We start from the raw sequence: 21,062 nt of genomic DNA, 5'->3' as shown, positions 1-21,062 counted from the left end.
AGAAGGACTAGTCTCATTTTCATTGGTCCTGGTCCAAAAAACAGTAGGGTGTTTGGAATTCACTGTAAATCTTGAGAGTGTAAATATAAACTGCAGTGTTGTTATGTACAACTTTAGATAAAATGTTGGAGATGTGGAAAGGTAAGAAATGGGGAAAAAAGCAAGTTTTAACCAGGAAAGTAATGGAGGATAAAAGCAACACTGCTTTCTCTATGATCTGCCCGCCCTCCTCTCCTGAGGTACCCATGTCTACAACAGCCAAATTCAAGGAGTGTTGCAAAGCTTCAGGTCAATTTCAGGCATGTGTCGACCTGTAAGAAATACCTACTTCAGGAGTCAGTCTAGAGTGTAACTTTATGATTTCTGGAAAATAGCAAGACTCTTTATCAATGCAGATAATATTGCTTACTGAGGAAGCCAGGTTGGTATGAAACAAGAGGGAGTGAAAATCAAGTACGGTCTTCTAGAGGATAAACCGGGCCAAGGTGAGAGTATCCACCTGAACTCTAGAAACAGAGAGTTGAAAATTCATTGATATCCTAGAAACATGAGGATAAGGATGTGTAATATTCATTCATTGATTTTTTAAATATCTGCATATATTTATTTTGCTAGGCTAGGGATAAGCACTAGGGATAAAGGAAAAGAAGACAAAAATGGTTCCTTCCCAGTGAACTTTATATTCTTATGAGGGAGACAGACACTGAAAATATACAGAGATAAATTGTAATTGTAATATATAATGTGAGACAAAATAATAGCAAGTTATCTGAGACCGTAGGGAGAGATTTGTTTTTCACTTAACTGTGGAGCTGGCTAAGGGAAGGCAAATCAGACAATGCTCGCTAATGTTGCAATGTCTTACGCATCCATTCTTTCAGGTGACAGCACCAAGGCCTGAGTCGTCTATGCCTGTCTCTAAGCCTCTTTGTGGAGCTCTTGTGTCACCAAGCCAGGCTTCCTGGATGTTGGTGAGTTGATTGTCTGATCACTGTACATATCCCCAACAGACTTAAGACTGAAGAGAAAATTACATCATTGGTTGAATCCACAACTAAACTATGATTTTTAATGAAATTTTTCCAAGGCATACCCTCTGATTGCGGTGGATGGTGAGTTTTTGGGTGACTTTTCTCATCCCATTTCCTCTACCCTCTTTTATTTCATTTTATTCTATCAGCATACTCATTCCTACCACTGCCAATGATAAATGGCTTACTAATAATTCTTGTGCATTTAGAAAATGATCAAATTTTGCTGTTAAAACACCACATAGACATTGTGGCCTTCCGTCAAAAGTTAATTTCTAAGACATTTTTAAGGTCAACACAGTTGTTAAAGTGTTTCAATAACCATCATCGCCCTGTTAAATTAGTCTAAGGTGCTGGTTGGGATAACATACCGCTTTTGTTAATGACCTCCGCCACTGTTTAAATTGGTAAGGTAATAGGTTTGAGGGATTCTGTAATGTAACCTAGCGTATAGGTTAACATCTTGAATAAATGATGTCAAAATCTGTATATTTCTCCCTTTAAATTCTCAATGTCTCCATTGTTACCAACTATGTTTTCATATTTCTCTTTAGGATGTGCAATTAACATTTTCACCTGTAGTGGAAATAGGAAATGGTCATAGCTAAATTGCTTCTTGGTAAGTTCCCTTCCATTACAGACTGTGGATAGTAAAATCTGTGTGCTCAATCATCACCAGAAACAAGAACCACTTCATGTTTTTCATTCATTCTCTTTCAGAGTTTTGCTTTGATGAATCTTAAAGTGCCTGAACACTAGTTTCAAAGCTGTCCCAAGTGTCTTAAGTCACTTGGGCATAGAAATAAAATATACACTTCAGGTTAGTTTAAAATACAGCAGACAGATTTCAAAAATCCTACAACTTCTGTGACATAACGGCTGCTTATGTCTGATTCAGACATCTCTAAAACCTGCACGTAAACAGACTAGATCTCCAAGTTAAAGAAATCCTTTGAAATATGCTTTCAGGCTTTCATGCCTGAGATATATTTGCTGTTTTAAAACTTTATTACTAAAATGTGCATCCTAAAAATGCTATTCTACAAATATTTAATAAGAATTGCACTTTTTTAATTAAATCATTACACTTCCTGTTTGATCTCTTCCTCACATGCTCCCAGGACTGTGGCCTTAGCTTCAGTTTGTTCTGCCTTATCAGCCCTGGCTCTACTCTTTTCATGTTCCCTTCAATAACTAAGTGACTTTAGGCAAGTTCATTAACCTCCCCGGACCTCAATTACTTCATCTGCATGAAGAAGGAGTCAGATTAGGAGTCATCTACATTCTAACCCAATACTGATGTTCTATGATGAATTGTGGCCTTTTGATTAATAGTGAAACTCTCTCAGGACTCTACTTTTAAACAGTTACTTTCCTCAAGTTAATTTGTATAAAATGATCACATCCTGACTGCATGCTGTCCCTTACCATACTTTTTAAAAGTATTGTTTCATAATATCTCAGTAAATTATAAATTAGTGGACTTTGCAAACTACATTAGCACTTTAAACAAGGTGATATTTCAACATTCTGAATATAAAAAAATGTATATTTTTTTCCACTCTAAATAATTGACATCCTTATATGAAGCTAATTTGCTCATGTGAGTGATCGGAGTTCTAGGGGAGCCCATTCATTCACCCTCTCTACTCCAGAGACTAAACATTCAAGCAATACATTAAGGAGCTAAGTGGGAATTAAAATAATCTGAGCACTTCATTGCTCATATAGCTGTATTTAAGGACTTGGCTTGGACTTGAAGCTGAAACCTGGTGCTTTCTCCCCTAAAATGTGAATGTTGCCAAGAAGGAAAAATTGGGTTCTTGGAGCTTACCTAGGTAGCACATGGAGAATAATAACCTGTAATGATCTGTCTTACATTGTAGAAAAGCCCTTTCCCAAAGAGGGTATGGAGTGAGGCAGGAGTAGAGCGAGAGATAGAGAGAGAGAGTGTGTGTGTGTGTGTGTGTGTGTGTGTGTGTGAGGGAGAGAGAGAGACAGACAGACAGACTGACAGAGATAGAAAGAGAGAGACAGAGAGAGAGGAAGGAGAAGAACTGACCATGTTACAGTCATAGAAATTAAAGCTCTGCAAGAACAAGTGACTTTTCTCATCATGAGATTAAGACTGTATCAGGATGTTCTGGTCAGTGCTAAAGCTAGTGCACCTCTGTCCCATACTCTCCACCCTTGTGTCATCACTAGTAGATGTGTCTCACAGGCACAAAACATGGACATGCATGGCCTTCTACTAAGCCAGCTTCCATGTCACAGGGAGATGATTTTACAAAGAAAACAAAAATCTCAGGGTGAAACACAACCAAGGAGTCAGTGTGATTCTAGGATATGTGGGTTTCTAGACATATATCATTAAACAGTGAGTCCTTCACTTTATTGAGGTGTTAGTCTCTTTAAAAAAAAAGAGAAGAATGTATTATGTGATAACTTTTCATATGGGATTTAGGATGTTAAGAATAACACTCACCCTAGTTTGTTTTGTGACTGGCATCATTGGGGAATGGGTTTTACCATTCTAGGCTTTATAACAGTTTGATTAAGGGCATCCTTGGATGTACTCCTGTGTGACATCTCATACCCCACCCTACCCTGTCACCCAACAAAGGGGTTAGCAGAGAAGTATATGATCTCTGACCAGGATTGTGAATGATCAGTAGGGAGAAGGCATAGGCTGACCCAGTGTCTCTGTGATTTAACTGCTTTGTTGTGCAGTCTGTGGAACAGGCCTAGTAGTAAAGTGCTGTCAGGTTGCTTTGGAGGGAATAGTGGCCTCAAGCCATAGGGTTCACTAGTGGGGATGCCAGTCTCATGATTCACCAGTCAAATCTGAAACTGGGGAAACATATTGTGAGATCCATTACAAGTTGGAGTCCTATTTACATGAAATCCTTTTGCTTTGCAAATAGAGACTTTATAGAATGGCCAAGATAAAATGAATTTAAATTCAATTATATTTCAGTGAACAGTGTTATAGCAAACTTACCTTGTAACAACGCCTGAGAAGGTAATTAATTATAAATGGAGTGGTTTGTTTAATAATATTTTTATGTATTTCAATATGTATTTTACATTATACTTATATATTTAATTCCATATATTAAATATAATGCACATATATTTAATAAATTATCTTAAAATTTTGCATTAAATTAAACAATATATTAATCTTGACCCTGGTTAAGCTGCATTGCTATGTTGCTTTGCTGGAATATGGGAGGAGTGTTATCCCCTAAGATAACTGACTAGAGTGACCCTTAGAAGCAACAGCAACAGGTACAAAGAGAAAGAATAAAGAAAAATACTTATGTTTACATTAGATGGAATAATTGTCTAGTTTTAGTATTTGATCTCTTATTTTGAAAAATACTTTAAATCTTGACATCTTTGTAATTTTTATATTTTCTAAACAAGGTATAACTGACACACAACATTCTATTAGTTTCCAGTATACAATATAATGATCACCATAATAAGTCTAGTTAACATCTATCACTGTACAGTTACGAATTTTTCTTATGATGAAAATTTTTGAGATTTACTCTCTTTGCAACTTTCAAATATACAATACAGTATTCACTATAGTCACCATGCTGTGCACTTCATCCCCATAATGGATTTATTTTATAACTGGAATTTTGTACCCTTGACTCCATTTACCCATTTTGCCCACCCCGAATTTTAGTCTCTTCTATGTATATATCAACTTTTTTTTAATTATTAATTTTTATGGTCCACATATAAGAGAGATAATTTAGTACTTGCTTCTCCCTGATTTATTTCACTAGCATAATGCCTCTAAGGTCCATCCGTGTTGTTACCAATGGCAATAATTCATTTTTAATGGCTGAATAATATTCCGTTGTATACATACACCATATTTTCTTCATTCGTTCATTAATGGACATTTAGGTTGTTTGCATATCTTGGCTGTTGTAAATACAGCTGTAATCAACATAGAGATATATATATATCTTTTCAAGTTAGTGCTTTAGTTTTCTTCAGATGAATATGCAGAAGTGGAATTGTTGGATCAGATGATAGCTCTGCTTTTAATCTTTTGTGGAACTTCCATACTATTTTCCAGAGTGGCTGCACCCATTTCCATTCCCACCAACAGAGCACAAAGTTTCCTTTTATTCCACATTCTGGTCAACACTTGTTATTTCTTGTCTTTTTGATAATAGCCATTCTAACAGGTATTAGGTGATATCTCATTGTGGTTTTGATTTACATTTCCCTAATAATTAATGATGAGGATTTTTTCCATAAACCTGTCAAACATATATATGTCGTCTTTAGAAAAAAATCTATTCAGATCCTCTGCCCATTTTAAAATCAGATATTTTTTGCTACCAAGTTATATGAGTTCTTTATATATTTTGAATATTAACCCCTATCAAATATGCTATTTACAGATATTTTCTCCATTCAGGAAGTTGCCTTTTCATTTTGTTGATGTTTTTCTTTGCTTTGTGGAAGCTTTTTAGTTTGATACAGTTTCACTTGCTTATTTTTGCTTTTGTTTCCTTTGCTTTTGAGGTCAAATCCAAAAAATCATCACCAGACCAATGTCAAGAAGCATATCATTTATGTTTTATTCTAGATATTTTATGGCTTCAGGTTTGATGTTAAAGTCTTTAATCTCTTTTGACTTAATTTTTGTTTGTAGTGTACAATAGTGCTTCAGCTTCATTCTGTTGCATGTGGCTCACTAATTTTCCCAGCACAATTTAGTGAAAAGACTGTCCTTTCCACATTGTATATTCTTAGCTCTTTTGTGGTAAGTTAATTTGTCATTTGTGTGAGTTTATTTCTGGGCTATCTATACTGTTCTATATACATCGTTGTGTTTTTATCCCAATACCATAGTGTTTTGATTACTGTATCTCTGTCATACAGTTTGAGATCTGGGAGCATAATATCTACAGCTTTGTTCTTCTTTCTCAAGGTCATTTTGGGTATTTGGGGTATTTTGTGGTTCCATGCAAATTTTAAGATTGTCTTAGTTCTATGGAAAATGCCATTGGAATTTTGATAGGGATTGCATTGAATTTGTAGATTGCTTTGTATAATATGGCATCTTAAAATGTTAATTCTTCCATTAGCATGTAATAGCTTTCCATTTATTTCTGTCTTCTTGAGTTTCTTCCATCAGGGTCTCATAGTTCTCAGTGAACATGTCTTTAACCTTCTTGGTTGAGTTTATTCCCAGGTATTTTATTATTCTGATGTAATTGTAAATGATTACTTTAAAACTTTTTATTTCTGATAGTTTGTTATTAGTGTATATATGCAACAGACTTAGGATATTGATTTTGTATCCTATGACTTTACTAAATTCATTTATGAGTTCTAATAGTTTTTGGTGGAGTCCTTAGGGTTTTCTATATAGTAGTATGTCATTTGAAAGTGGTGACAGTTTTACTTCCTCTTTTCCAATTTGAATGCCTTTTATTTCTTATTCTTGCCTAATTGCTCTGGCTAGGACTTTCATTACTATGTTGAGTTAAAGTGGTTATAGTGGTCATCCTAGTCTTGCTACTATCTTAGGGGAAAGCCTTTTAGCCTTCACCATTGTGTAAAATGTTAGCTGTGGGCTTGTCTTTATTATGTTGAGGTGCATGTTTTCTATAGCCACTTTGTTGAGAATTTTTATCATAAATGGATATTAAATTTTTTTCAAAGGCTTATTTTTTACATCTGTTGAGATGCTCATATGATTTGTATCTTCATTTTGTTAATAGGGTGTATCACGCTGATCAATTTTTAGATGTTTAAGCATCCCTGCATCCTCAGATAAATCTGATTTGATCATGGGGTATGATATTTTTAAAGTATTATTGAATTAGGTTTGCTAATATTTTGTTGAGGACTTCTGCTTCCATGTTCATCAGGGATATTGGCCTGTAATTTTCTTTTCTTGTGATAACCTTGTCTAGTTTTGCATCAGAGTAATGCTGGCCTCATAAAAATGAGTTTGGAAGTGCTCCTTCCACTTCAATTTTTTTGGAAGGGTTTGAGAAGAATTGGTATTAATTATTCTTTGAATGTTTGGTAGAATTAATCAGTGAAACCATTTGGTCCTGGACTTTTGTTTGTTGGGAGGTTTTTATTTTTTATTTTTATTTTTAAAAAATTTTATTTATTTATTATAGTATTATTTAATTATTTCATTTTGGTGGAGGGGTAATTAGGTTTGTGTATTTTTAGAGGAGCTACTGGGGATTGAACACAGGACTTCATGCATACTAAGCATGCTTTACTACAACTTGAGCCATACCCTCCACCCAGGAAGGTTTTAATTGAGTCATTCTTCTTACTAGTAATTAGTCTGTTCAGAGTTCCTGTTTCTTCATGACTTAGTCTTGGAACATTGTATAGTTCAAGAATTTATCTATTTCTTCTAGGTTGTCCAATTTGTTGATATATATAATTGTATGTAGTTGCCTATTATAATCATTTGTATTTCAGTGATAGCACTTGTAAAATGTCCTCTTTCATTTCTGATTTTATTTATTTAAATTCTCTTTTTTTCTTGGTGAGTCTAACTCAATGTTTTTCAGTTTTGTTTATCTATTCAGAGAACCAGCTTTGATTTTGTTGATCCTTTCTATTGTCTTTTTAGTCTCTGCTATGTTCATTACTGCTTCAATCTTTGTCATTTCCAGTTTTCTTCTCGTGTTTGATTTCTAGCTTCATACCATTGTGGTCAGAAAGGAGGGGTGGTATGACTTCAGTCTTCTTAACTTTGTCAAGACTTGTTTTGTGGCCTAACATATAATTTATCCTGGAGAATGTTCCATGTGCACTTGAGAAGAATATGTATTCTCTTTCTTTTATATGGAATATATAAATCTATTTAGTTCTATATAAATCTATTAAGTCCATCTGATCTAGCATATCATTTAAAGCCAACATTTTCTTTACTGATTTTCTTTCTGGATGATCTATCCATTGGTTAAGTGGAGTATTAAAGTCCTCTACTATTATCATACTGCTATATATTTCTCCATTTAGGTCTATTAATATCTGCTTTATGTATTTAGGTGCTTTTATGTTGAGTGCATAAATATTTAGAAATGTATATCTTCTTGTTGGATAGACATCTTTAGCAACATGTAATACCCTTGTCTCCTACCTGTTTTAAATCTATTTTATCTGATATAAGTATAGCTAGTCCAGCTTTCTTTTGATTTTCATTTTCATGGAGTATATTTTTTCATCCCTTCACTTCAAGTTTGTATATATCGTTACATCTGAAGTGGCAACATACAGATGGATATAGATGGGTCTTTTTTTTTTTAATCCATTCACCCACTCTCTGTTTTTTAGTTGCATAATTTACTTCATTTACATTTAAAGTAACTATTGATAGATATATACTTACTGCCCTTTTGTTAACTGTTTTCTGCCTGTTTTGCAGTTTCTCTGTTCCTTTCTCCTTTTGCTCTCTTCCTTTGTGGTTTTATGACTTTTAGTGGTATCTTGGATTCCTTTCTCATTATCTTTTTTGTATTTATTAGAGATTTATGCTTTGTGGTTACCATGAGGCTTATATATAACAACTTGTATCTTAAAACAATCTATTTTAAGTTGATGACAACTTAAGTTTGAATGTTTTAAAACTCTGCATTTTTAATGTTCCCCCCACTCACGTTTTATGTTTTTGATGTCAAACTTTATATCTTTTTATCTTATATATTCCTTACTAATTACTGTACTTAGTTATTTTTGCTCCATTAATCTTTTAACCATCATACTAGCTTCATAAATGATTAGTCCACTACCTTAACTATATATTTACTGTCACCAGCAAGGTTACACTTCTGTAAGTTTTCTTATTACTAATTAGTACTCTTTGTTTCAGCTTAAAGAAGCCCCTTTAATTTGTCTTGTGAGGCTGGTTTAGTGGTGATGAACTTTGTTAGCTTTTGCTCTTGCTGCTAGAGAGACTGAAGCAGATCAAGGAATATACTAAGAAGGTTCAGCAAGAACTGGAAGAACAGACCCACAGGGCTCTGGAACTTGAACAGGAATGGAAGCATGCCCAGAGCTAGAATGAAAAATTGGCCAGAGACTATCAAGAAGCTAAAGGGACTAAGGAGATCCTGTTGCAGGCCTCCGGGGACCAGAAGATGACCCAGGAATAACTGGCCTTGGAAAACTCTTTATCTTTCCTTCAATTCTGAATGATAATCTTGCTGGGTTACATATTCTTGGTTGAAAATTTTTTTTTTCTTTCAGCCCTTTGAATGCATCACACCACTCCCTTTGGCCTACAATTGTTTCCACTGAAAATTCTACTGGTAGGGGTTACAGGGGTTTCCTTGTATGTAACAAGTTAGTTTTCTCTTGCTGCTTTTAAGAGTCCATCCTTGTCTTTAAGTTTTGACATCTGAATTACAATGTATTATATGTTATAATATAATACTGTGGGTTTCTTTGAGTTCATCTTATTTGTAATTCTGTGGACTTCCTGGATCTGGATGTCTGTTTCTTTAGAGAAACTTTCAACCATTATTTCCTCAAATAAGGTTTCTGCCAATTTTTCTCTCTCTTTGCCTTCTGGGTCTTTTACAATGTGAATGTTAGTGCATTAAATGTTGACCAATAAGACCTTTAAGCTGCCTTTACTTTTTAAAATTCTTTTTTTTTCTTTTTGCTGCTCTGATTGGTGAGTTCCTCTGCCCTGTCTTAGAATTCACTGCTCTTTTGTTCTGCTTCATGAACAAAAGTTTTCTTTTGTTGAAACTTTCTAGTGCACTTTTCAGTTCAGTTATTGAATTCTTTAGTCCTGTGTCTTCTGTTTGGAACTATCTTATGTTTTCTATCTCTCTGTTGAAGTTTTCACTGTGTTCATCCATTTTTCTCAAGTTTGATGAGCATCTTTATGACTATTACATTAAACTTTTTGTTGGGTAAATTATTTATCTCCTTTTTATAAAGGTTTTTCCCCTAACATTTTATCTTATTCTTTTATTTGGAATTCATTTCTCTATTTCTTTATTTTGCTTAACTCTCTGTGTCAGTTTCCTTGCATTAGATGGAAGAGGCACTTCTCCCAGTATAGACATGTTGCCCTTTTGCAGGAGATGAACCTTATCATTCAACCCTGCCCTAGCTCTTTGTTGTCTCTCAAACCTTTGTGATTATCCAAATAACCTATTTTCCTTTTATAGCTCCTGGTAGTTGAGGACCAGTCAGTGTCCCTAAAAGGAGGATTCTATCCAGTACCTAGACTTAGACTGATTGGAATCTAGACCCACAGGCAACAGCTTTTAAAGAATGCAAATATATATACCCCTGGCACCAGAAGTGTAAACTCCACTGGCCACTGGAGCCAGGCAATCTGGCAATGTCCCTTAGGCAGAAGTCTCAAAATTCAGGGCTCCAGAGGAGTGTGCAGGGTCCTTATAGAAGATACAAGTGAGCTGTAGTGAGGCAGAAATAGAGCTCAAAGATGGCATTCCCCCAGCCTTTGTTCCTTGAAAGCACCTCCATACCCTCTAGATTGTGTCAAACCTAAAGCCAAAGCTCCAGGACAGACACATGGGCCTCTTTCACAGAAAGGCTGGCGGTATGTTTCAGCCTGCTGTCTGTGCAGTGCCCTGGGTATGGCAGCCTGTCAGGAACTGTCCCTCCAGTTGTTACTGTCCCATGGGGCCCAAGAACGTAAGCCCTCCTGACCAACACAGCCAGGTGATCAAGGCATATCCCTGGGTGGCAGCGACAAAAACCGGGCACCAGATATACAAATTGGGGTGCCAAACACATATAAGAGCTCCCCTCCAAGAGACCTTGATGCTGTGGAATATGGCAGAGAAAGAGAGAGTACAAAACACAGTGCCCACATTCTAAGGTCTTAGGAAAGGTTTATATCCCTTAAGTGTGTGTTTAATTAGAAGCCTGCCCTTCAGGCTGAAGATACAGTGATAAGGTAATAGGTCTCTTTCCAGAAAGATTGAGCTCCTGTGTCTGTTGCTTCTTGCTGTGCCCTGGGGGGCAGTAGCTATTGGAGAACACTTGTCCATTGGTTCCAGTCCTATGGGATATTTGCACGGAAGGCCCCCCTGGTCACCAGAGCCAGGAGATGTAGAGTTGTCTCCTGGCTGCAGCTGCAAAAATCAGGATCCCACAGAAGCATAGAATTTCCTTTACGGAAGATATCAGCAAGTGGGAGGGGGTCTTGATTGCATACACCAGGCTTCATTCCTGAGAGCACCTCCATGGGCCCCTGAAGTGTGGCAAACTGGAAGCCTTCTCCTTCGTGGAGAAGCAGTGTGCTGTCTGTGCAGTGCCCTGGGAGTGGTTGTCTGCCAAGAACCATGTATCCAATTGTTACAGTACCATGGGACTCAGGAACACAAGCCTGCCTCCTGGCCTCCGGAGCCAGGAGACCAAGGGATTTCTCCTGGGTGGCAGCTGCAAAAACTGTGTTACCAGTTGTAAAGACCAGGGCACCAGATGTGTGTAGATGCACCCCTCTGGGAGATACTGGTGCTCTGGAGCATGGCAGAGGGGCAATAGAAAGATGATACTCGCCAAAAAAAAAAAAAAAAAAGGCAGGGGAGGAAAAGAAATAGGAAAAAGAGAGAGAGAGAGAGAGAGAAGACACAAGGGAAAGAAAAAAAAAAGATGTCAACTGGCTTTAGCCAGGCATAGAGAGCACAAGATAGCACCTGCCAGTTAGCACATAAAGATGGTGCCTGCAAAAAAGTTAAAAAAAATTTGCACCTGCCAACTCTAGCAAGGCAGAGGGAGAGCAAGCCCATGGTGCCCACCAGCCTCCCTTCCCAAAGATGATCACAACAGGCTTCTTCCCCTTAAACCAAAGCTTTAAAATTAGGAAGTGATTCCTTTCACGTGATTTCTGGGCTCTTTTTCAAGGACAGCTTCTGTGCTGGGCCGTGGGGTGGGTGAATCTGGGCATGAGCCCTTTAAGAGACGTTCCTCATTTCGCCACAACTCTGTGGGTCTCAAGGATGTGAGCTGTGTTGGTTTACAAAGCCAGATGTTTTGGGGGTCATCTTTGAAGGGCTGGTCTTAAAAGCTGGGATACCTGGTGTGGGGCACCACCCCCTTGTTCCTCAGAGAGAAGCTCCAGGTTGTGTGTTCCTTCCCAACTAGGGGTCACAGCCCTAGGATGGGGTTCATAGACAGATTGTGTCTTGTCTCAGTCTTTCCTGCATACTTCTGTGTGGTTTCCTGCTCATTTGTCTGATGTGAAAGGGTCCCTCCACCAGTTTTTAGGTTTTTCCAGAGGAATTGTTTCGTACATAGCTATACATGCAGTGTGTCCATGAGAGGAGGTGAGAACTGAGGGCAGGAAAACAGGAATGTAATGGTCCTGCCAGTTAAAGTGGAGTTTCAATCCTTTCATTCAAACTATTCTAAGCTGTTCCTAAAAATACAATCTTAATGCTTCAAAGATAGACTTTTCCTAAGACCCTCCTTGGCATTCAATCAGAATGTTAGCTTCATCTTAGTGTAGTTCCTTTATTCTTAAATTTTATTAAGATGCCACAACTTGGGGTTCTGGTTCAAGATAGTGATATAGGAAGATTTATATATTTTTTTCTTAACATGTTTTTCTTTTAAACAAACCTATAATAGAAACAAGAAAGCTGGAATGTATAAAATGACTTCTTAATTTTGTAAGCATTGAAAAATATGCTAGATGAACAGTTAACAAAACTTGAAATAATTTGATTACAGGAGATACAAGTTTTTTGTGACTTTCTTTTAGGCACAAAAATGTTCTTTTCAAAAAAGTGCTATTCTCAGGGAAAAAATTTACTGATAATCTAAGGCCCTATTATTAAAATAAGATATATGTGCAAATAGTGATATTTTATATAAATTACAGAATCACAAAATGAGTTAAAATCTCTGATACCTGACAACAATTTCTTTATCAAATCCTTAAGTCTTTTTTTCTAAGAAGGAAGATTCAGATAATACAATTCTGTGTTTGAACACCATTTTTGAGGAGGTTCTTCCTAATATTTATGTTTAGTGTTTCTTCTGGGGATATAATGTTGAAAAAGTAAAATTTCCAGTATAACATTTAGTATATTTGAGTTCAGACAATGCTATTAAAAAAAGTTAATAACTCTCTGAGAAAGCAAAGTTTCTCATAAAATTAGAACCAAGAATACATAAAGGGAGATATATCATCTTAATAGTAATTGGCATCAACGAGAGAAAGAAAAACAGAGGACAGACTCTTTGAAGGTTCTGACCTTAAAAAGCATAATACTTCCCTGGAAGACAAGAAAGTAACATTAGGGTTTTCTCCCAAGCAAGACTGCACAGGACTAGTTCAGGTAAAGCATCATGCCCTCCCCAAATTACAATATGAAGTTTTGATGTTGAAAGTGTGGATGTAGTGCTATATCCAGGGCCAAAAAAGATGCTCTAAAAGAGGTAATGGGTGGAAATTTGGATGTTGAAAGAGAAAGCATAAAACAAAGTCTTTGCTGTTGTTTTGTTATTTAATAAATTCAAAGTCTGAGCATGTATGTTTTAATTCTGGGGGGTGCTGAAGGCCTTTCCACAGGCCCAGGAGCCCCTCAGTGTAAATAAATCGGAGGCAGCACTTTCATGTTGATTTGCCTCCCAGACTGATTTGAGTTACTGCAAATACAGGTTTACTTCCTTAGCAGGGCTTATGAGTTAAATTGTGTTAAATTGTGGTTGGAGGGATTACAACTTACACCTGTGATTGGCCCACTTTATTTTTTATATTTTATAACAGGTCATCAGTAAAAGGAGAAAAAGAGGGGCTAACAGTCCGTGTTAAACTGATTCCCCCTATACTAGTTTCATATACCTTTCAGTCTAATAAAGTGCCTTAAATGTTTTAACTACAAGGTCACATCTTAGACTTGGATGACATCCACAGTGATGCCACTAAGTAACTGTTTTAATTTTAACTTGAACAGTTATGGTAACTGTGAATTTATTATCTCTCAAGCAGACATCCTGTATTTGTGGGGTCTGAATATTACACAGTTCTTCTTCATTAACATAAAGTTTAATCTTATCTCGCCGTAGCTTTCATCCTTAGTCTTAATTTCAATCTCTATGGCCAAATAAAAGTCTAATTTCTCTGGAGACAGCTGTCTCATTACTTTGAGTGTATTCACCTGATTAAGATCCCTCCAAGCAATCAATTCTACTATGACAGTGTTTTTATTTTTCTCCCATTCTGCTTGCTACCACCTAGCATATGTCGTTTGATCAACATAGGGTATTTTAGGGAGCTAGCACCCCTGCTATTTTATATATTCATGTATATATTTTATCTGTATATGTGATATTGTGATTTATAATACATAAATATATAATTTGTTCTTCCTTCATGGTTCTGGGCTCACAGCTCCCAAAACCCTTGGAATTTCCTGAGCAATAAGAGCAGTGGGTGCATTTTTCTGTCATAATATTTGGTCTCTTGTCCTCAGTTCCTAAAATCACTTCAGAGCCATGAAGGTGAAATGCATGTGTTGTTATTCATAACAAGCCCTGTTCCACCACAACTGGGTTTATGCTAGTGAGCTGACTTTCCGAAAGGACCAAGGGATGGGGGCTGGCTGTTAGGGAAAACAACCATGACTAGGTCGAAACTTTCAGACCCTCCTCCTTATTTCCAGGGAGGGGAGAGGGGCTGGAGTTTAAATCAATTAACAAGGGTCAATGATTTAACCAGTCACACCTTTGCAACAAAGCCTCCATAAAACCCTGTGAGGGCTGGGTTCAGAGAGCCTCCAGGATGGTAAAACATACACGTCTCCTGAGGTTGATGGGTCCCAGTTCTAAAAAGGGAAGGACGCTCCTGCACTGGGGACCCTCCCAGACCTTGCCCTGTGCGGCTCTTCATCTGGCTGTCATCTGTAAACGTAAGTAACTGTTTCCTTGAGTTCTCTGAGCCGCTTTAGCAAGTTAATCAAACCTCAGGAGCGGGGCATGGGAACCGCTGACTTACAGAAACACAGAACCACAGGTGACAAATCTGTACTTGCATTTGGCTTCTGAAGTGGGGTGGGGGCATCCTGTGGGACCAAGTGGGATCTGATGCTATCTCCAAGTAGATATTTTCAGAATTGAGTTAAATTGTAGGACACCTAACTGCTGTCACAGAGAATAGCTTGTGCTGTGAGAACTCTCCGCACCCACCCCCAAGACACACACACACACACACACACACTCACACACACACACACACACACACACACACACACACACACACACACACACACAGGAATTGGGAACAGAACAATTATATATTTTATTGACAAACTTAATTCCTATATTGAAACTCACAAAATGGAGGCTACCCCCGTGGCCCACAGCACATCACAAATCTCAACCTAAGTCAGCCTGCACTTATGAGAAACACCTGTCAGGGAAACCTAACCATACACCAATTATAGTCCTCCGTTTCAGCTTTAGCTCTCTGACCTTACCCTCAAAAATAGGACCTGCTGGCCTTAGAAGGAAATCCTCCTCTCCAGTCATGTCCTGTTTCCACGGTGCCTTTTCAGCACTCTGTGAAAGTCTCTCTTGCCCAAAATTTCTTGGGAACAATGTTCTACAGCTTATAAGGCACTGGACTCCCCCAATCTATGGATTGTGTTCCTTTGAATAAAGGACATCAAATTCATTACTAAATTATTCAAGTTTTCTCACTTGATAATACTCTTGACCCTGGAATAATGTGGAGGTTAATCCTCGTATAATTTACAATCGGCAGGCCCCCCATATTCCCGGTTCTTCCACATATGAGGGTTCAACCAACCACAGACCTTGTAGTACTGTAGTGTTTACTTTTGAAAAATATCTCCAAATGGGACCCAAGCAGTTCCAACCCTCATTGTTCCAGGATCAACTGTATATATAATGCATTATAGTATATATTATAGATAATATTATTACTGTTGCCTAAGTTTTTCTGGTTGTTTTGTTTCATTTTGTGGGGTTTTGGAGGGGGCAATTGATTGACTAATTTAATAGATTAACTTTTCAGCAGCCACATATGGTTGATATATATTCAATATTCTTAGTTTTTTTCTTCCTAATTTTTTCTCTCTTCCATTGTTTCAAAAGGTGCCTATGTTTTTCCTTAATTCCACAAATATCATATTGTCACTTGAACTAAACCATCAGTCCTTTTAGACAAAGACTGTTATATCCTTTCATTTCTTGATCTGTGTTCTTGGAGTCTCTAAGGCTCATTCCACCTTTAGCTTTCTCTCATTCTGAAAATGTGTAGGACTTCTATGTTCTCTATCACACTAGGAAAATAGTAAATAAACAAGGCTGTTTATTTAAACTTTAAATAAAGTTGCTGTTCAATTAAACTTTATTCTGAGTTGATATGACTAATAACTATAAATATAGGAAACAGAGGCTACTTTATCTCTTTCTTCTAAGATTAAAGGCATCTTTTCCCAGTCATCTTTTAGGGGAAATAATTATGTTTCATTTGATCTAAATTCTAGTCTGCTGGTAGTATTTTTATTGGTCAAATGAGAATATGTAACAAAAAATACAGTGTCACTAGTGCTAAGTATGCTAACCTCACAATTAGTTCTTATTTTCTTACTGGCAAAAACCAACACATAATACCGTTTGATGAATAATATTAACAGTACAAAAATTAGCTAGTTAAATGAATTATTTAAAGCAATGGAAGTCAAGGTGAGATGGGTTAACAAAGACAGGATGGTGTAATGTTAACACATAGAGGAAATTTAGATAATATACAGTTATTAATAAAAGTTGTGCTCCTACAATGTACTTGGAGTGCGCTAAGTGATTTTAAGGTGTTATTGTCATGTAACATACTATCTCAGAACAGTGACTTAAAGCAATAAGCACTTATTTGGCTCATGAGTTGGCAGGTCAGTGGGGCAGTTTTTTAGCTCTGAGCCAGGCTCAGTTGATCTTAGCTGGGCTTCTTGTGTATCTGCAGTAAATAAGTAGAGGGCCATGGGTCTACAATTACAAGCAGGCTAGCCTGGGTTTATTCACATGGTAGTGGTAAATTTCCAAGAAAGTGAGTGTATACTCTGAAAATTCTTGAGTCCTGGTCATAGAACTGGCTCACTGTTGCTTCTATTACATTCTATTAGCCAAAACATGTCACCAGAAGAAGAATAGAAAATTCATCCTCATCTTTTAATTCAATGCTTCATAAGAACCTATAAGTCCCTTTAAATAGAGATACCTGTACGAGATCTATGAGGCTTAGAATTTGTAAAATCATTAATACTGTGTATCTTAAGCTGACGTTTTCTCAACGGATACTGTGTGGTTGTAGAATTCCACAAATAAAATTTAGAAGGAAAATATTCTAAGCCATTCATTACACAGCCACATTATTAAAACACTGCTGATTTACTAAATCAGCATTTTAAAATACCAATCCAAAATCCAAATTCTCTTACATTAGTCATAAAAATTTCTTCAAATGTAAATTTTTAAATAAAATAATTATAATCAGTTTTATTGACATTTGATAGCTTTGACTTTAATGACAAAGAAATTTGTCTAAACACTCAGCTTTTGTCCTGTTAATAATCTTTTATTAATAGATGTTTTTGTTTCCTTTCCTTAGTTTAGTATTTTGCACATATACTTTGTTAAATATTTAACTGCAACATAGTACTTGTAAATAAGACAATTTTGAAAACTGAATATATGAATCTGTATACAAATTAAGAAAGAAAATAAGGGTTATAGGTATTGAGTTAATTTTGTTAGAAAAATGACTTCAAATTTTTGTAAGTTGAGCTCTAAACTTTTCTTTCTAGATTTTTCTCATATTTAGACCTTAAGTTTAATTTCGAGGGTATTAATTCACATTAGAAAATCATGAGTGTAGCACACGTTACTACTCCAAGTAACTACATGATATGATTTATTATGCAAGCATTTCTGTCCTCCTCTTGTGTTCTCTAAGTTTCCTTAGAATGTCCAGTAAGTTTTCGTGTTGAATATGACTGAACACAAGCATCCATGGTCAAAATGAGGGGAACTTGGATACCACGGTTTTAAAGAAAGCTAAAATAAACTCCGGTTTCTGAAGTACACATCAATTCTCCAAACAGCTAATATCCCAGATAGTTTTTTTTTTTTTTAATGTAAATGCTTTTAGGCAACAAAGAAAGGAATTTTTTTTCCCCCAAAGTATAAGTAGGTAGCCAGATAATTAAGTAGAGCCCTTACGTTGGCTTTGTATATTGAGGGCATTTGCCAAAGTGAACTTAAAATTTAGTCTTTCACCGCCCCACAGGAATTGGGATCCAGGAGGAAAAACCCAGGGTCCGTGTAATGTAGGGAGTCTAGTAGGAAAGTCTCTCCTCAAAAAATAGGTTTCAAGTCTGTACCCTCAATTGAAGAGTAAGTAAGAAATAAACCTGGCCCACCCCAGCCAGGGGACATCAAGGAGTCCAAGTATTTTGATCATGGAGAGGCAACAACCCAACAGGATCACCACTGATGAATGGAAAACACACATGGTCCATCCCCACCTCGGATGTATAGTCTGCAGTCATCTCATCTGGCTGGCCCCCAAACTCACGAAGATTAGAATTTAATTTAGAGCTATGGCAGAGAAAGCATTCCTTTCAGGGTACAATGTTCTTTCAGACAATAGTGTACTGTTGAACTGCTTAGAGGGAAACTCTCCAGTCATCTTGTATGATTAGAATCCTGGTTCTGTTTTCCCTCTACCTATGTGATTTAGGCTAAATTATTTAATCTCCTTTTTGCTTTGTCTTTTTTATTAAGAATTAAGTGAGTTATTTTTGGAAGTCCTTAGATAATTATTTGATGCGTGTAAAAATACAGCTTACCTGCTACTTCAAAATATTAGTGCATCTATGTTACAAATAATACATGCCATCATGGAATTAATAGCATTACAATTGGGAAAATAAAGACTTTGATGATAGAAACTTCAGTTCCAGACCAGTTAACTTGGTAAATTAGATTTTTAAAAAATCAAGCATAAAAATTTGTGACTATCTTCTGTCTGATCAAGTATTTGAGACATGTATCTGATATTATTCTAAGGCCTTTAACTTCACTATTGACTGGGATAGTTATATCATTTGTATTAAGGGACTTAGATCACATTTAGTTGATGAACAGACTAGTAATGTCAGGAACAATGGATTTAAATAGTTTTGAAAGGTAAAAAAAAATTTAAAGCCTAGAGGAAAATGTTAAAAAGCAAATAGAATATTGTGCCAATGAGGGGAAAAAATATTTTTAATGTTGTTTGATCAAAATCTTTATAGAATCAGCAGTGAAACAAAAGTGTATATATGCATAATGATGGTACAATTAACAATTTAAATATTGAATTTAGTACTACCAGGAAGCAATTAATAGCTTAGCTCAGAAGCAACAATAGAAGATAAAAAGTTGTGAAAATGGAAAAATCCAGGTGATTTACTAGGATACAGTTGCATATATATGTGTAAGTTAAATGAGAATCTAAAGTACAGTGTGAATTATATATTGTTACACAATTAAATGTTAAGAAACATTTCAAAGTCACTGTTGTGAATAATCCTTAAAGAGTATGTAAGTAGTAACATTAGAAATATAATGATCAGTTCTTGAGAATAGTTTAGAGACAGTAGCATTTCCATTTAAAAAGAGAAGTACTTGTGAGTGTTGCTTTCAAAACTCCTACAATTCACCAAATCATTGTGTAAAAGGTAGTTAGATGTGTGACAATGTGTGATAAGCTGAATTATATCATACTAATTAAATAAACAAGCCTCTCAGTTCTAAAGGGCATTAATTTTATTCTAAAGTGAGGGTGATAGAATAACAATTTCCTATGTGGTTACAACTATAGCAAAATACTATAAGGTTGCTCAAAATATACTTGAGTTGCTTAATGCTGTTCTTTCAAGTGCAGTTTACAATATCAAACTGCTTTTAGAACATGTAAATTAGAGATTTAAATTCTTGATTCTAAATTAATGGACTTTAGAGTGTATTGAAACTGTCTTGAGCTCATTGAAAAGAATTCTGATCACTTTCTATTTTAACAGCAAAATAAGTATAAGCTACTTGGAAAATGCGAAATGTTATTTGCAATTAAATTAAATTTTGACAAAAATACATTTATACTATGATATATAATTCACAGGAAATGTAACAGCTTCATAAATACTGATATAATGGCATATCTTTGCTGACAGCTTAGCCTTCGGTTAGAAAAAAGAAATTATTCTTATTGCAAAAAATCAGGAAAATTTCATTCTTACCCTAAGTCATCTTTTTTTCTTTATAATAATAGCAGTATTATTGAAGGAGACAGAATGTGTACACACACCATTATGTCATCAATCAGAACAACTGCTGTTTTCCTAACTTGAACTTTCAGAATGTCAAAGTTATTTCAAATTCAATTACAAACAGCATAGAGTTAGACTCCAGTGGCGTTCATTTTCACAAAGATTTTTTTGGGTGAAGGATGACAGGGGTATAACAACAATGTTATTTTACTTTTTAAAAAATTTACATCGAGAATTTAAGTGTAAATTGGTTAGGAAAAAAATATCCAAATTGAACAACAAAAAAAAAACTGTGTAGGTTAGCTGGACCCTTTCTTGCCCTTTATCATAATATGCCATTTGCTCTTCTATAGAAGTAGATATAGAATATATATGTATATAAATATATACTCATTTATATATATAAATAAATTACTATGCTATGTATCAGAAATGAACATAATGTTGTAAATCGACTATACTTCAAAATAATTTAAATGTGGATGGGAGAAGCATTTTATATATTTATTTATATTTACATGTATATTTGTACATAAATTTTATATGTATTGTTATATACACATTTTATAATCAAATAGACAAAAAAGTTTAGAGATATGGGAAAGGTTTGGCCTCTTTACAATGCAGCAATATGGAATTCAAATGACAGAACCAGCTTGGAAAATGACATGGACTGCAGAACAAGAAAATTTTT

The 21,062-nt window shown here is 35.8% G+C and overlaps 1 long non-coding RNA gene across 1 annotated transcript in view; it reads left to right on the top strand.

Annotated features, from left to right (window-relative positions):
- The window catches only part of LOC123615977 (uncharacterized), a 257,366-nt gene that overhangs the window by 175,947 nt on the left and 60,357 nt on the right, over nt 1–21,062 (top strand). Inside the window, exon 4 of the long non-coding RNA XR_006723833.2 lies at nt 882–971. This is a non-coding gene — a long non-coding RNA (uncharacterized LOC123615977). The remainder of the gene's footprint in view (nt 1–881; nt 972–21,062) is intronic.

This window comes from Camelus bactrianus, chromosome 1 (genome assembly GCF_048773025.1).
Source record: "Camelus bactrianus isolate YW-2024 breed Bactrian camel chromosome 1, ASM4877302v1, whole genome shotgun sequence".
Lineage (NCBI taxonomy): Eukaryota > Metazoa > Chordata > Mammalia > Artiodactyla > Camelidae > Camelus > Camelus bactrianus.
The sequence above is the reverse complement of the archived record's forward strand: the minus strand, read 5'-3'. Positions and strand labels throughout refer to the sequence as shown.